Source organism: Danio aesculapii, chromosome 3 (assembly GCF_903798145.1).
Source record: "Danio aesculapii chromosome 3, fDanAes4.1, whole genome shotgun sequence".
NCBI classification, from domain to species: Eukaryota; Metazoa; Chordata; class Actinopteri; order Cypriniformes; family Danionidae; genus Danio; species Danio aesculapii.
In genome coordinates this window covers 20,634,855-20,653,796 of record NC_079437.1, presented here as the reverse complement: position 1 = coordinate 20,653,796, position 18,942 = coordinate 20,634,855, and the positions used below count along the sequence as shown (strand labels likewise).

General features: G+C 35.9%; 1 protein-coding gene across 1 annotated transcript in view; it reads right to left on the bottom strand.

The window, feature by feature from the left end:
• Positions 1–18,942, bottom strand: part of crhr1 (corticotropin releasing hormone receptor 1) — a 233,294-nt gene that overhangs the window by 79,978 nt on the left and 134,374 nt on the right. The gene's annotated exons all lie outside the window — the stretch shown is intronic.

Here is an 18,942-nt window from a genome sequence, read left to right as displayed (position 1 = left end):
TGTGTCTCATTTTGTGAGCCTACTGACAACGGTTGTTCACTCCCCCTTTTTCCCCTGCTCTGCCGCAACCACTCCTCCCTCTGCTCCCAGCGCTCCACGCCCACCATGAAGTATTTTTTTTTTTAATCTGAGGTAGACCTGAGGTAAACCGAAAGAGGGGGTTTCACGGCCCTTTAATGAAACATTTTTATTTAGATTAATTAAATGGCATTCAGACACAATAATTATGTTCTTCAATGTTTTATTTCTGTCCTTTTTATTTATGTAATGTATTCTTGCCATTAATCTAACTGTTTTTATACTTTATGTACAAATGTATATATGATGAGTTCAGATGCAAAAAACCCTCTAAATCCATGGGACCTCTTTTTTATTTTTTGTAAATGAGCATTTTCTATTAGGCTCCTATAATTAGGTTCAGAAGTTTCATTTTATAGATAATGAAAAAGTTATTAGCTAGTAAATGAATTGACTTTCTTTCAAAAATGTCACTTTAGACAATTCTTTGGTTTTAAACAAGGTAGATTTTCTTTTTTGTCAAAACCAGCTAAATCCACTTGTGCTTTTTTTGCAAAAACCTCTAAATCCACCTATTGGGACAATACATTGTAAATAGTTAAAAATAAATAAATAAATAATAAAAATTAAAAAAAAATCACAAAAGATGCAATTGGAAATTATTTTATTGACATTAATTGAATCTTAACAATCTGTTTTCGTTTCTGATATTTGGGATTTAGATTTAAACTAGAACAAATGCAAACATAGCAAACTTTGTAAACTAAGCAAACATCAAACATTAAAAACTGTGCAATTGTTATGATCACCAGCGATCACCACACGCACACTTCTTAGCTGAGTCTTATTTATCAGTCAAGTTAACATTACGACGCATTTTCCTTGCCTTGTCTTGCCATGTTTTTGACCCTAGCCTTATTTGTTTGTTTGTTTGTTTATGTTGCCTGCCTGTATTGACCATTCACCTGTTATTTGACCACGACTCTGGATTCTCTGTATACAACCGTTAACTCCTGATTGTGATCACTGCCTGTTTGACCATTCTCTTTATTATAAATCCTGCATTTGGATCCGCACTCCTTTGTCAGCGTCTCACTTGTGACAGCAATTGTCCATTAATATAAAAAGCTTATCAGATGTATAGGTAATATGACGTAATATAAATAATGTATACTTTTATAGATTATATTTATATTTGGCTTACATTAGCAAATAAAACACAAACTAGGCCTACTGGGCACCATACTCAAGGTCTTGGTCTCTTTATCATCTCTTGTTTATGCTCATAGCATCCATGTGGGATAAAATAATGCCATTTTAACTTCGTCTTTTGGGAAATAGAGTTGCCGTTTAAAAAAAACGTGATGAACACATGCTGCACTTCCAACTGTAGAGTGTGTTTTCTTTTTCTTAAAATGCACAGAGGTTTAATGTAAGGGGCGTTTTCATTTGCAATTCACTGACAGTCGGACAGGCTCATCCAATTCATCAAACTCGGAATCATTAAAATCGGAATGCTGTTTAGAGGTTTTGCAAACAAACTGTTATTTCTGAATGTGCTGATGCTTGGATTTAGATGATTTGAAGCAAAAACTATTTTGTTGTACATGTACTGCGTGCCTAAAACATAACTCAATGTCATTAGCTAATTTTTGGTGGAAGTGGCGTTAAGCTGCTTTTGCATCTGAACTCTTTATATAGAAAAAAAAACAAAAAAAAAAAACATTTAATTAATGGTACTGTTTTTTTCTGTACTGTATTTAATAAAAAATATTAATATCAAATAAAATAAAATATGTTTTCAGGTTTATTTTTTTATAGTTTTTATTGTCAGTGTGGATTTATGAATTCTTTCAAAAACCCTTCACTGGTTCATAAATCCTCATTGGTTAAAAAAAAAGTAAATATATTTATCTGTGTGTGTCTGTAAGTACACAATCATACATGTATAATATTTAAAAAATATTTTTTAATCACAATCAACCTTAGAAAAAATTTTTAAAATCAGCATCTGTTTTCTTATTTATAAACAATTCACATAAAAGTACTTTAATGGTTCGTTTCATATTTCATAACTGCAACTGATTTTGTTATATTAAGAAATTACAATCCCATCAGTCCATCATCACACTCTCGATTAAATTGCCTACCTTTTAAAATCCTTTAATCTTTCAATTTTCTGCGTTATTACACTTATCTGGTGCTCACTGATTAGATTTGTATGGCTCATGGGCATTTATGATAAAATAAGCATTAAAAATGCATAACTCAGAATCACACAGCAGCCAATACACAAGCTGACCCTCATCCTGATCACATGCTATACAAAGTCTCATCCGTTATCATTATCCTCACACATGAGGATCATATTCCACCACTCTGCCTGACTAAAATGTGAACAGCGTCCTACCAAAACTGTTTCCAACTGTTATGAACATTTCGCTCAGTGATGAGTGAGGCAGATGTTCATGGTTTCCACTATCATGATGATTGCCAATCTGACATCGTTCCTTTAATTAAGCTATTAGCTTTGGCTCAGTATTACAGCACAACTACTCAGATACAGCTGAAGTTCATGTCTGTTTATAGGCCTAATCAGTAATCAGTGTCATGAATTTTAGAACAGCATTGATATTTTTCTTGACCTCAACTACAGTACAACAGAATGTTTCATTAAAATTTCATTCAATATTAATGGTGCTGTTATAAAAAATTACAATGTTTACTGATAAGAGTTAATGACAAACTCATTTTGTTCAACTTAAAAAAAGTGACAAGAATATTTATGACAGATTAATAATGGCCTCTTGACAATCCTGTTTATGACAGATTTATGACAAGTTTTATTGTCTTAGTAATGTCAAGTTGTCATGACAGACAAAGCCATGTTATGAAGTATTGTTTATGTCATGTTGCCATAAAGACATCTTAAACGATGTCAACTCTGCATATAAATTATAACTGAATTAATTACATTTAATGACAGTTGTCATAAGCATGCATAAATTATCTATCATATGCATGACATGTTAAGATTATAAAGGTGCTATGACAGTCTAATGAACACCCCTTGAAGTAAAGTGTTACTCTGTTTTTAAGATAAACTCATGATAGCTATTGTCACTGTGATTAGAGTGAGAGGCAAAGTTACCTTCAGCTACATTCAGATAGCTGAGGAGCAACATACTTGTTTTGGTTATATAGTTAGAGCACAGATTGTTGACATTAATTCATGCTTGAGATACAGCACTGAACTTACCCTCACTTAAGCAGTCCAGCAAACATACTACACAACACTTTAAGGACATTCTTTGACTATTTCCATGATGACTAAAGACTATTACTACATGTTTGTTGGTTTATTAAACAACAGAACATTTCTAAAGTTTATTTTAGGCATTGTAAATCTCTTACTATTACAAGTAAACAAATATTAGAAATGCCATATCACTATAGATCCTTTTCACATATCCGGGTTTCTCAGTAGCGGTCGTCATAGTTGGGAAAACTTAAAGCGCAGTGAATGGGAGAGTACAACAAATAATTTTTTTACAATCTTATTTGCTGAAATTATAAACGAAAAACTTCACGATAGCGTTATAAAGACATTCAGAAAAAGGAAAAAAAAATGTGTGAGACTGCTGACGGCAGCCAGAGGAGAGAATAACGTCAAATTTACTGTCCTGTCCCATAGACGCTGCTTTAGAAATGCCTCACATAAGCGGTAATTCATTTTTTCCCTACATACAGAAATCCATATAAATGTTCATACATTTGAAAAAAATCTAAATATTAGAAACTTTCAAGGATTTAAGATGCTGATGACCATTAAACGCATCATAACAGGCTTGTGAAAGAGTGAGAGAGAGACTGGTTACTCACTAAAGCTAAGAAGGGATGAGGCTGGTCAGTACCTGGATGGGAGACCACATGGGAATACGAGGCTGCTTTGGAAGTGGTGTTAGTGAGGCCAGAAGGGGGCACTCGACCTGCAGTCTGTGTGATTCCTAATGCCCCAGTGAAGTGAAGGGGACACTATACTGTCGGTGAGCACCATCTTTCGAATGAGATGTGCTCATTAAAAATACCATCGCACTTCTCGTAAAGAGTGGTATCCTGACCAAATTCCCTCCACCTTACCCATCATGGCCTCCCAATCATTCCCATCCACCGAATTGGCTCTATCATTGTCTCTCCACTCCACCTATAGCTGGTTTGAGCGGAGCGCACTGGTGCCATTGTCCTGTGGCTGCCGTCACATCATCCAACTGAATGCTGCACACTGGTAGGGGTGTAAAGAGACGTATGGCCACACAAAATAAATGCGCTATATAAATACACACATTACATTACAAATGTTGGTCTCCTGCAGTAAATCTATGGGTGGAAACATACACAATAAGAAGACTAAAAATACCATAAATTCCCATTCCTATATGTCACTAGAGAATAAAATCTTCATAGCACACTTGCTTGCAGAAAATGATTTACCAAAACAAAGTCACTGGGTTGTCCTTTTTCATGTTTTCTGGGTTATTAAATGCACCAGAGAACTGATTATAGCGCGTAACCGTCAAGTGTTCATGGTTTGTCCTCTTTAAAAGTGTACTTGTCAAAACCAGTATAAATTTCATCAATGAAAATGGCATTTAAAAATAAAGGTTTACAGGTCTGCTGCACCAGTAATTTCACTCATTTGCTCATTTAAGCACAATGTATACATTTATAACAAAAGTTAATGTTGCTTAGATTTTATCTTTTTGAATACATTTTAGTCTCATCTTTTTGCACCAACGATATTGCACTGTTCATTCATTAGATGAGTGGATCAAAGCGCATTCATTCATTGTTTTCTGTCACATTACTGGTGCAGCAGGCCTGTCAAGATTGTTTATTTCAAGCTACAGTAGGCAACACACATTGTTTGCACTTACAGTATTTCCATTGACAAAATGAACACTGGTCAAAACCCAGAAATATCCTGAGTGGGTCACAAACTGTTTTTGTGATGCATGATGAAAGATATGTAAAAGCTGTTGTTCATGTTTCTTATGAATGAGAAAAAGATTTACTCTACAAGATGCATTAGTCACAAGGGACTAGTTCTTTTCAATGAGAGAAATCTGGAAATTAGCAAAAAGCGAGTATCTGAAGCATTAATAACCAAATCATTGCTATTTATTTGAATAAAACTGTGTGAACAATCAAATGGCACGGTTTTAAGATTAACATGCTTATGTTTGTGGAAAAAAAATATTATTAGCCCAGCCAAATGATTCCATGAAGCATATGTTGATCACGTAACACTCAGGTTAGTGTGTGTGTGAGAATATAAAGTAGGCATCATGTGCTTTTTCATCATGGGCCCAGCACCCTTCTTTTCCTCTACCCCTGACTGTGTCCTCCTGGTGCAAAAATCTGTCACTGAATTCCTGCAGTCGTCACAGGACCAAACCCCCACCGGTCACTGCAGACCCTGCGGACCACCGAGACCAGAGAAGCAGACTGTACTAACAGAGGGAGCAAAGGCAGTTCTGGAATCCAGTGCCTACAAATCCACAAGGCTCATGGACAAGCCAGCGCAATTTAACCAAGAAGCAATCTCTCAGCCGGCAAATCGATCAGAAACGGCATGGTCCGATGTGCTTATAGCTTTGGAGATGAGGTAATCCTTTAGGAGGGAATTCAGAGAACAATGAATACTTTTTTGTGCTCAACATAACATCGCAATCCCCATTAGAAACATTATGGAAAAAGGCAGACTTTCAAAGATTGATCTCTGCTTTCCCAGAAATAAGAATAAAGATATCTGCCAAAGCACATCTCTTCTGGCACTATGATCAATTTTAAATGTTTACTGTATAAAAAACACTGATATCAGGTTAAAAGGAGAGTTTACACAAGAAAAGCTGGAAATATTTATGTCATTCTTCTTCATACAAAAATACAGAAAAAATACCACACAATAAATGTGGGCTCAGACTAGAGGAGTTTTAAAGTCCTAACCAGTAATGAAATCTGGTTGCAACTCACACGAGGGGAATCTTTGGCGATTTTATTATCTCAAATCTTAAACATGCGCAGATATGAAAGATATGCAAGATATGAAAACCGTGGCACAGCACACACTACAAGATACTATGGAGCACATCATCTGATCAAAGAATTACTCACCTTATCAATAATAATTACTTATCATTCATAAACTGGGTTACTAATATGTGGCCAACTGCCACTACATGCAAAACACTCATGCACTCAAAATAGGTTCCCGTTTGTTTAGCTGTTAGTGAAGGTTATAAAATTAAATAGATGGGGCATATTCGCACGCAATATTTATTTATCGTCTACATTTTTTTATTATATAATATTTAACAATATTTATAATATTTAATAATATATATTTATAATATTTATAATATTTAATAATATATATATTTATAATATTTATAATATTTAATAATATATATATATATATATATATATATATATATATATATATATATATATATATATATATATATATATATATATATATATATATTGTATTGTATAACGATTATTTCATTAGTAAGAATTATTAGCGCTTCTGTCCAATTTAAATGTAATTTTAATTAAACAAATGCTTTTATTCTAGCCTAAATAAAATTAATAAGACTTTATCTAAAAGAAAAAAATATTATAGGAAATACTATGAGAAATTCCTTCCTGTTAAATATCACTTAGGAAATACTTGAAAAAAAAGAAAGAAAAAACAACAACAGGAGGGCGTTTCACTTCAACTGTATATATATTTACATACATACATACATACATACATACATATTATATATGATATATAAATTCAAGTAAAATATTGCATAATAAAAGACAACCTACAAAATTTCAACTAAATATTTCATTTTTTTTAAAAGAAAATAATAATAAAAACATTTTCTATTTTAAAATATTTATTTATTCCCCTAATCATTATTAACATTTTAGACATTACTCCAAGCAATCAAATGTGGTGCTCAAAATCATCCATTTTTGGTTCTGCCAGAAACAAAGTCTATTTTAGAACTTTAAAAATAAAATAAAAAATCAGGTAAATATGATTGTTTTTTTAGGAAAAATATATTTGAGATTTTAAACGTAATATTTTAATTAATAATATAAATCATTAATTAATTATAATACATTTTAGTTACTTAAGAAAGAAAGAAAGAAAGAAAGAAAGAAAGAAAGAAAGAAAGAAAGAAAGAAAGAAAGAAAGAAAGAAAGAAAGAAAGAAAAGGAGCACCAGCTAAATTTTACAATTCTGTAGAGTGTCTCTCTGAAATGACACACTTTACCTTGAAACTCCCCCTTTCAACTGTCAGACTAGAGGCCTCTAAGAACCCTCCACATTTTCTATGAGTTTGGCATTAGCAGGGTTTCACACTCTGCCCCTCTGATGCCACACTTCTTTTAACTAAATCCTGAGAGAAGGGCTCTTCAAAGCAGCCTCTCCTGATCCCTGCATTGTGTCACGCTTGCCCTATTTTAAGAGGAGACTCGGCGCACCAACACACACACGCCACGCTCCCCAACACAGAGCAAAACGTTCCCCCTCGGGATGCTGCTGTCTCCTGGCTAGACTACTGGTCGTTTACAGGCAGACTGAATCGCAGCCGATGAGCCTGTGGGAGAGTTTCACTGTCATTGTGTTTTTACAATACAAAGTCTCATGTGGGCTTTTCAGAAGAAATTCGACTGCGTTAAATACATAAAACGCAACCTAAAAAGTGGGCCGTTCTCAGCGGATTGTAGCCGGGAGGAGGCCGACTACATTCTTGCATTAGCACCCTATCTGTTACGGACCCTGCAGGGAGATTGCAGGCAACGGCAGACGCATTGTCGATGCCCTCTTGTTGCACTTTCCTCTCCAGAGTGCTTTCTTGTGTTGAGACAGCATGAGGGTTTAGCAATCTTAGCACCTCTGTAGCCTGCGAAATGCTTCAGGCACTGGAAAAAGAGGAAACGCAGCCTTTTTAGGAGAGGTCTTGGCTCCAAAACATTGGTCTATAAATGACTACAAAGCAGACGGAAACCTCATCAGTGACAGTTTACAACTGTGTCAAATTTCATGGGGCGATTATGCTTTTGCAAGCATTTACAAGACAAAATCCTCAGGAAATTCTACTGTTGTGTGTCTGCAAACGTCAACATATTCTCCTTTGCAAAAAGCACACACTGTGAGACTTATGATCATTTGAATATTATAGGACACTTAATGTGGACATGTTGTGAATTTTACAAGATGCAATATCTTTTAGGTGTCCTAAGAATGTTCCTTGAGAAGTTCCAGCACAAAATACTTCATGTATTTGAATGGATTATGATCAGAATACCTCATGGATGGATTATATCATTTATTATTATGCAATATTTTATATAATACCATACTTGCTTATATAATACCATGTAAATCAACCTGCATATGTCATTTATCACTTTCCCGAAATATGACCAATAAGAGCATTTAAAATAGTGCTCCTACTGTATAACGCAAGTAAAGTCTGATTTATATTTCTGTTATCGCCGTACACCAAGTGTTTTGAAAGTAGCCGACACCATTGGGAGCCGGGTAAATATATTTAGCATTTATACTTTTTCATTCTGTCCATGTCGGTTTGCAATCACACTTACGAAATGCTAGCAGGCAGAGTGGTTTCTATGTTCCACTTCGTCGAGTTTTATTGTCTGTGTTTTAAGTTACTGTCAGAAATGTGTGCAATGCTACTGCTCCTGCTCAGCTTCAATGTTTAAAGTTAAGTAGATGACAGATATTCACTGACAGTCAATGAAAACCATTGTAAAAATCTATGTACAGGAAATGAGAATTAATTTTGGAGAGAATAACCCAATTTAAAACACAGATATCGCTTCATACTTTTTAAAAGTTTGACATTACCACATAGCAATATTACACACGACACGAAATGTTAAATTGCACAAAGTTCTTTATTGACCTTATTCTTCATATATGAGCCAATGAAATCTTTTTGACTCAAGACTTTCGGTCTCAATCACTTCCATTGATTTTTAGAGGTTAAAAACAGCTCGTAATGATGTTGCAAATGGATCTTTTCTTATTTTTATTCAAATTTTTATGTATTGTCATGAACACACTTGTGTGTAGAGCAAGTTTGACTGTTTTCTTATGTTTATTTTTCCTTGTCATTTCTCCCATAGGCAACTGAATCTAGTTATTAAACATTCACAAAACAAGAACACTTCCACATTGCAGAACAAGGTTAATCCAGTAATGTGATAGGGTAGTAAGTGTAATTCACAGTAAGAAAAAATGCTTCTTTGAAAAACTGACTAATGAAAGTTTTAAAAGTAAAACCTGTGTGTAACTTTTTCTTGTAAGAGTGTAACTTCTCAAAGTATCAGGTAACTTTAAGGGGCCACAAGAAACAAATGGGCTCATGCATATGGCAAAGCTTATATTCCAAAACCTTTTCATTCAATGTTCCACGCTGATGGAATGTTCTTCCCATTCCCACTCGGATTGCTGATATAATGGTATCCTTCAAACAACAACTAAAACTCTAGCACTAAATTCTCTGAGCAAAAACAAGTTACTTTGAATAAATAGCACTTCTTGTGTGTATTGCCTCTTCTTGTTGTATCGCTGAATACCTCCTAAATTGTAAGTTGCTTTGGACAAAAGCATCTGCTAAATCAGTGGTGCTGAGCCACTGGGCCACAGACCGGTAGCAGTCTGTGGATTCAATGGTACCGAGCCACACAATAAATTATTAATTATTTCCATTTTGAACAATCTTTTATTTTTAAAAAAATCGCTTATTTTGAAACATTACCGTATCTCTCGCTTACATCTTGATCAATTGAGTGCCCAAATTTAACCCACAAGAAGCAAAATGAGTAAGAAATACTACTGGAGATCAAAAATGTTCACTTATTGCATGTTTTCTAGAGTTTGTTAAAAAAGGTTATTTCTAACGGAGGTGTGAACGCAAGCGGTGTGAACGCAAGCGGTGTGAACGCAAGCGGTGTAAACGCAAGCGGTGTGACAAGTCACATGACAAGAACTGACCCATCAGCTTTATACTTTGAATACACATTTTGGTAGACTAATTATCTCAGACAAACACAGTACACACAAACACTGCAGTGCTTTGTAATTTTCTCCATAAATAAAACTTGTATCAGAGTGACAGCAATGTTTTGTCAGCTTGTCATCCTCTGAGAAAACAGTTGATGGTCGCCTAGCAACCAACAAAAACAACAACCCCACCCGGTAAAATTGTCAAGCATGGACCGGTCCATGGTGATAAAAAGGTTGGAGATCACTGTGCTAAATGACTAAATGAAAAACAAAACAAAAACAAAAAGAAACAGAAATAAAACAAATAATAAAAACCTTGTATAACCTTTACTTTTGAGAGTGTAACTTCTCTAAGCAATGGGTGGGTAATTTACAGGGGTCACAGGAAACAAATGAGCTCACTTCATCTTGTTCATGTTTCTGTCTAATAAGCAGGTGGTTTGAGGACAATTGCACATTGAGGTTAACGACTATCAAACCTAATGCCCTCCTCCATGATCTCCATCCCTGTTACAAGGAACACTTCATTCAGAACACAAGGCATTTGTCCTGTTTTGCATCAATGAAGAGGGCTGGGGATGTAGGGGAATGTAAATGAGATTTTAATAGGGAAAATATGACTATTGCTTCAGTGATAATCTTTTCTTTCTTTTTAGAAAACCTTAGAGAGTAAAAAAAAAAAGATAAATCAGAAAAAACACCCCAACATCTTGTGGTTCAATGAACATCTGAAGGTAATGGTTTAATTACGCAATTGGATTAGAAGCGTCTTAGACATGCCAGGCTAGAGGGCCTGAACTGGTCACTGGCCTTCCCTACCTTGTTGCAAAATGGAGATTCCTTTAGTGTTTCAAATTGAAATCTCATTATTTCTACGAGACGAGACACTGGATTGCTCTGTGCTCCCTTCTGTGATTCAGTTCGTATATTTTTGGCTCGGAAATCTCACAGGTAAATGACAAAGCTGCTTTTTATTGCCTAAATCAATCCCCAGACTACCCTCGGCTCTCTCAAACCTAGTTTAGAAAAATATGTTTTGAATCTTCCAGAGTGGAAGGCACGCGCTTTTGCATTTCAGAGAATCAGAGGAGGGTTACACAGGAAGGTTATGAAACTCCCAAGAGGGGGAAAACGATGGTCTTGGCCATCTTCAATGTTTTGATACTTGAAAAACACAATAACAATAAACTGTTCTAGTAATGAAAAATGACTTCAAATCAACGTCTGGTGATTATCAATATTGGAAAAATGATTAGTAAATGTTAAAATAATATAATAAGACTGACAATTACTGGATGTTTCTTTAACTTTGGGCACTATTTTTTGGCAAGGACTCAATATCAAAATATACTTTATTATATACTTAAAACTTATTACAATGAAAATATACATTGTACACTCGTTAGTTTAATTTGTTTAATAATGACTACCAGATTATTTATTTATTTATTTATTTATTTATTTATTTATTTATTTATTTATTTATTTATTTATTTATTTATTTATTTATATTACTTATTTATTTTTTACATGTTCGGTATTTAATTGAGCTTTTTACTTACTATCCCTTTAACCAAGATTACTACTGGTTGGCCGAAAAAATATTAAGTAGATTTTTTCAAAATAATAAAATTTTACAAATTAAATTTGTACAGATCCCAGTGATGGGTTGCGGCTGGAAGGGCATTCACTGCGTAAAACATATGATGGATAAGTTGGGGGTTCATTTCGCTGTGGCGACACCAGATAAAGGTACTAAGCTGAAAAGAAAATGAATTAATGAATATTTGTACGGTACAACAAATTGTCATAATCACCAGCCATCTAGGCTTGCAGATCGCTGGTAAACATGCACAATCATCTGAACTAAGATTCTATCACCTTATGAACTACAAGTCCTGTCATGCACCACACACACACCTATTTCTGGAACTCCGATGATTCCACACATACAGCTGGTAGCTAATCTAAGACTGATTAACTAGACTATTCAAACAGCTCACATTCCCACACACTTTGCTGAGTCTTGTTTTCCCACAAACATTACAGATCATTTTCTACTGTTTGTCTTGCTGTGTTTTGATCTGTGTCTTGTTTACCGTTTTGATTCCATGCTGTCTAGCCTGATCATTAGCCTGTATTTTGTATTTTGTATTACCCTTATGTTACCTTTTGCTTGTGACCATTGCCTGCCTGACTACTCTCATTAATAAAACTGCACTTGGATTGTCTCTCCACTGTTACTCGTCTCCCCTGTGGTTGTACAAATATTGAAATTCTGTATTTTTAAATAAGAAAATAATCCTTTAATATTATGTATTGCAATGACATGATGAAAATAGGCAGTAGCACTTTATTTTGACAGTCTGTTTGAGTATAAGTAGACTGTCTGTGAAATATTTGTTGATACTGCTCCTTCAACAGACATTTAACTGACTATAAGAAACTTTGCAAGTACATGTAAACTTACACTCCAACCCCAACCTAACAGTCTACTTATAATCTAAAGAGAATTAGTTGGTATGCAGATACAATGTAACTACATTCAATAAACGGACCATCAAAATAAAATGTGATCAAATAGGCAATAAATTGGACCTGCCTCCTAGAAGTGGGAATGCCTGCTCATCTTGTCCAGCTTATCAGATCGCTTTATGTGACCCAAGAAGCCACAGTGAGAACTGCATATGGTTATACGGAGTGGTTCAAGATCCAGAAAGGAATAAGACAAGGCTGCATTCTATCACCACCACTCTTCAACCTGTATGCAGAAGCAGTCGTAAGAAAAGCACTACCAGGAGACATCGAAAGCAGAGTGAAAATTGGCATCAGGAACATCGACAATCTTAGATATGCAGACAACACCACCCTACCGGCCGAAAGCAGAGAAGATCTGGAGCGACTTATCCTGAAAGTGAAAGAAGAAAGTGAGAAGGTGGGGTTGCGCCTGAACATCAAGAAAACGAAGGTGATGGCGACCTCAGAGAATGGAAGATGCAACATAAAGATCCACAATGAAGAAATTGAGACAGTACAGGACTTTATATTACTTGGCTCGAAGATTGACCAAAATGGGAACACAACACCTGAAACCAAGAGACATTTAAACCTTGTACTGAATGCAATGGTGAGCATGAATACCATCTGAAAAAGTAAGGATATCAGCACTGCAACTAAAGCAAGGCTAGAGAACGCGACCGTCTTCCCCATAGCAACATATGGATGCGAGACCTGGATGATCAAGAAGACAGACAGAAAGATCAACGCCTTCGATTTGTGGTGCTGGAGGATCCCGTGGACAGCGAGAATCACCAACAAAGAAGTCCTAGGGTGCGTCAGGCCAAATACCTCACTGAAAGCCAAGATTACCAAACAGGAATTAACCTATTTTGGCCATTTCATGTGTAGCAATTCCCTCGAGAAGGCAGTCATGCTGGGAATGGTATTGAGAAGAATGAGAAGAACTCGTTGGCTCGATACCATCAAATCTGATACCAACATGAGCATGCTCAAACTCAAAGAAGCAGTGATTAATAGAACTGTGTGGAGGGGAATGATATATTGAATGACCAAAAATCGACATTGATTGAATGGATAATTGATTGATTGATTGATTGATTGATTGATTGATTGATTGCAATGAAATGATAAAAATAGGCAATAAAATAAATTATGAACTGGTTAATGAAATAATAAAACAATAAAAATAGGCAATAAGATATGAAAATTAAGGTAAACAATAAATTAAGTTATACAATGATACGATCCTAAGAAATTAGTCCAAATATGTGAAATATGATACTTTGCTTATTATATTGGACTGCCTATGGATCAATCTGAGACTCTTATTGTTGTTTACTTAACATATATATTTTAATATCACAAGCAAAATTCAGAAAGAAAAAGTCTACTATTAATAAAACATCTTAGATCTTTAGATTTTCTTAGATTTGAAATACTTATTATGGCCTACTTACTCAAAAAACCTGTACAAATACGGTAAGTTTGAATAAATATCAACCCCTGCTGCACAATAGCATCTGTACCTGCAGGATCACCCATCTATTATCATAAGTAAACATTACTGACATCAACATATAGCTGTTGATAATAACCAGTCTATTCTGCTTGAATTCCATGACAGCTGCCACTCTGCAGTGCCTCTCGGCGCTTTTCTCTTCAGCCTGGAGTGCAGTGATTGTAGATTTACTCAACCTGCCTGACCGATCTCGTCCCCCAGGGCCAAACCCACGCAAGTGCAGCCTTCCCTGCTGGCTCCATTTCCACATTTGCCTAAGCTGTGAGCACCACCGAGTCACCACATGTTGTCCTGTGCGAGCAAACTTATTAATTATTAAATCAGCAATCCTGTAGGAAACAGATGGCACAGATAGCGGGCAGCTAACGCAAGTCTGCCTGGTATTTTGTGTGTGTGTTTGTGTGTGTGTGTGATACAGTAGGTAAGTGGGTGGTTTTAAACTACCTAGGACCCACCACATGTCCCAGCGGCACCTCGAGCCAATTGGCACATGAGCCAAATTGTGTGTATCGCATAAATATCACTATGGAGTATAATTGCTGTTGTTTTAATTGTTTAGTAATCCAAACATAATTGAGTGTTTTTTGTTCCTCTCTGTGCTAGACAGTGTTCACAAAAAGCCATCGTCACCTCGGGTTCAACTAATGTTTGTTCTCAAAAAAACAGCAGTTTATTTTCATGCACCAGTTTGGATGAGGAGACATGAATGAATGTATTATGCTGTGATTTCACTACAGTGCAGAGCTCACAGCTCATTGTTAAACCAGAATGAATGTTTCTTGTTGCTAAACACAAGCAAGCATTGTTTATTAAACTCCAATGCTAGTTTGACTGTTTAACAGACTACGATCTGAAGACACATTAAGCTGACAAATGTGACATTTCACCAGCTTTTTTCTGGTTGTATTCTTAAGTTCCATGCATTTAATTAATATTTTAATGGCATAAATATAAAATGTTGGCTGATTCCATAATTGCACCACAATAATCACACACTGTACTGTACGTGACACTGGACCACAAAACCTTTTAACCACAAAAAGTATTATGTTGAAAGGGTATAGTTTTGACACTAGCCAAAAATGTATTGTATGGGTCAAAATGATTTATTTTTCTTTTATTTCCTACTGTAAATATCAAAACTCAATTATTTATTAGTAATGTCCATTGCTAAGCATTTAATTTAATAACATCATATAACATCAAATATTTCGATTTTTTTAAACCCTCAGATTCCAGATTGTCGTATCTCAGCCAAATATTTTCCCATGCTAACAAACCATACATCAAAGTAAAATCTATTTCAGCTTTCACGTGATGCATAAATCTAAAAAAAAATGGCACTGATGATTGTGCTTCATGGTCATATGTATTAAAATTAGCAAACAATGAATTACTGAGAGAAGTATTTAAATAAATAGGCCTTTCAAAATCATTCATTAACTCATTCATTTTCTTTTCGGCTTAGTCCCTTTATTAATCTGAGGTCGCCACAGCGGAATGAACCGCCAACTTATCCAGCATGTTTTTTACACAACGGATGCCTTTCTAGCTGCAACCCATTACTGGAAAACATTAATACACACTCATTCACACACACGCACACACACACACACTATGGCCCAATTTAGCTTACCCAATTCACCTATACCGCAGGTTTTTGAAATTGTGGGGGAACCCGGAGCACCGGGAGGAAACCAATGCAAACATGGGGAGAACATGCAAACTCCACACAGGAATTCCAACTGACCCAGCCAGGGCTCGAACCAGCGACTTTCTTGTTTTGAGGCGATTGTGCTACCCACTGCGCCACCATGCTGCCCCCTTTCAAAATTAGCTTTAGCAATTCATAGTAATTGGGGAACCACATAAAAACTGTCAGATTATTTTAGATTTTTTTTTCTGCCAATTAAATTCATTTCATGATATGCTGATTGATTAATCAAACTGATTGTATGGATTACTAATGCAGCAACATTTGCTTAAAAACATGAGACATTATTGAGGTAGAAAAATACTGTAACATTTCAAAAATAGCTTCAGAATTTTGTAATAATTGCACTAAATTAAATCAAAGAAAAAAGTTAATGTGGTTTATTTAAGATGTTTTCACTCAAAAATATATTTAAGTTATTTGTATTATGCTGTGTTTACACCAGGCGCGGAATGTGCGAATAAACCATGCTATTCGTGCATAAATAGACACGTGAACATTTTGAACTTACTGCTTCATTCGAGTGTCAAATTCACTTCACAATAGCCTCAGATTTGCATCATGGACAGGGCTTCTGTCTGCCCTGTGACTCTAGCTTCGTTGCTAAATGGCTAACATGAATTTTATTAAGAGAATAGCTGTGCTTGATGTGTTTTAGGAACACTGAAAAACAGTGTCGATTCGTTTGGAGCCGTGCCTGAGTCCACTAGATCCTTTCAGAGGTGCACCCACCTTTGTAAGTTCATCAACTTCTCCAGAAACTTAACCCGAATGATAGAAGCTTTCAGCGGTACTTCCGACTGAGCCGAGCCCAGGTTAATTGTTGGCAGGAGGATTTACCCCCTCGACACCAACAACAGGCTCTACGTCATAATCATTCCCCTACAAGAGAAAGCTCCTGATTGGTTAACGTGGTGCGAATGTCCGCTGAAGTTCAGATTTTATAACTCATTCGCACTGCCTCATTGACACGTATCCCACTACAGGATGTCTTATTAACTTAACATGTAAATCACTTGCGATTGGCGCTTTATCCGCATCTGGTGTGAATGCAGCATTAGTCAGCCAGTCTCTAATATGGTGACTAATTACCTTACTAATTGTATTTATCAAAATACATACACCAATACATTATCTGCTTTAAAAAACCTGTACATGACGGATTGAGGAAGACAAGTATACAATTTAATAAACTAATAGTAGCTTTCAAAGATTTTATTAATAAATATACTCAATTAATATGGCAAGCATCTCTCTTACGCCCAATTCACATGGGGCTTCAGCATCAATGCTTGACAGGAGGCGTATCTGAAGTTGGAGCTGACACAATCATCATAGCAGCATCAGACAATGAAGTAAGCCTGCAATTGGCTACTGTTTGGGCAGGGGTATTTGCATAAAGTGATCTGATTGGCTGACTCTTCCGTTGGTGCTTAAAAATTTGAGAAATTTCCAACTTCTGCATCGAGCAACGCCGCTAAAGCAGCACAGACGGATGCACAATTCAGTTCGGCCATGCTTGACGTCACCCATTCAAAGTAAATGTGAAGCGTTGACGCTGACGGCCCATGTGAATCAAGCGTTCTGCTTTTAACAATTTCACTGAATTTCAAAAAGCATTTCTGAATGTTCAACGCTGTCTCACTGCAATTCGTAATGTTTTGATTTAGCAGCTAATTCGTATGAAATTGTACAATCAATCGTACAATTTAGCAGGATTTGCCTATCCCCCAATGACGATTGGGTTTAGGGGTGGGTGTGCGTGCCATATGCATCCTTTACAAAAAAAACATACATTTACGTACAACTGAACTCTATAGCCACTAAACTGACAAAACATAAAATACTTACATTTCCTCAAGAGATCAGGCTGGAATGCTGGATAGAATACACACTGCATCTAGCTTGTATAGCAATCCACTTGGTTTTATGGTGCTGCTAATTTTGAACAACTGGCTCAATATATTTTCCCATGGTAAAGTGACTTTTGCTAATTACCAAGGAGATGAGTTCTGTGAACAACAACAAAAAAATGCTTTCCAAATCATATGTTTATTTAGTGAACAAATCTGGCTTGATAAGCTCTGCTGCTTGGCTGAGAGCAGGCGTTCTCTGTCTGTGAGCTTCGCTGCCTTCTGTTTCTGATTCGAAAATAATTTGAATATGAATGCTGTCATCAGTGTTGATTCTGTATTGAATCTTTTTTTATCATCCTGCTAAAACATGGTGACTATTCTTACCATGAAGTACTCTTTACAGACCACAACAGTCAGGCACAATTACAGAAAAGACCTGAAAAAACATTGCATAATAGAAAAAAAATTATCCACAAGAATGGAAATTCAAGAATGTGCTTAGTTCCTCTGACATCTACATTTAAAACAGTCTACAGCAAGAACTTACAGCACATCATTTGCCCTACAGTGGCAGGTCCAAATGTCAGACAGGCCACTGGGGACTTTGTCTTAGTGCAGAAAGGCTTAAGGGTTTAGGGACTCTGCCGTTCCTCTGAGTACCACTGTAATGCCTTTAAGCTAAGATACCAAAGCCCTTGTAATTGTGCTTTACTAGATATTCTGACATTTTTTGCACTCCTTTCCCTTTATGCTCACTGTGCAGGTATTAAGTGACAACAGTTGCAAGGAAATTTCTCGTGTAAAGACTGCAAAATGTGAAAACTGTACTAGATCTAAACCTCTAAGAAAATATATCATGCTTGTTTATTTAACATGGACATCACAATTAAACTGGAAAAAAACAAATGCATTTGTTTAAGTGTTTTAGCAGACTTGCTAATTATCAATCCATTCAAGGGAGGCTACATGTCTCTGTACTCTCCCAATATGTGCTCCCATGTCATTGAATGTGTTTACATGCACATCCTGAAGATGGTTATGCTTATAAGTTGATATGTATCTCAGATTGGTCCCACTTTGTATTAGGTGGCCTCATCTATTATGTACATGTATAAAAATATATGCAATGTACCTACTGTGTTCATAATGTATTAAAGAAAACTTCTGGCACTTGAGGTGGAATATAAGTAGGGTTATGGACAGGTTTGGTGGTGTG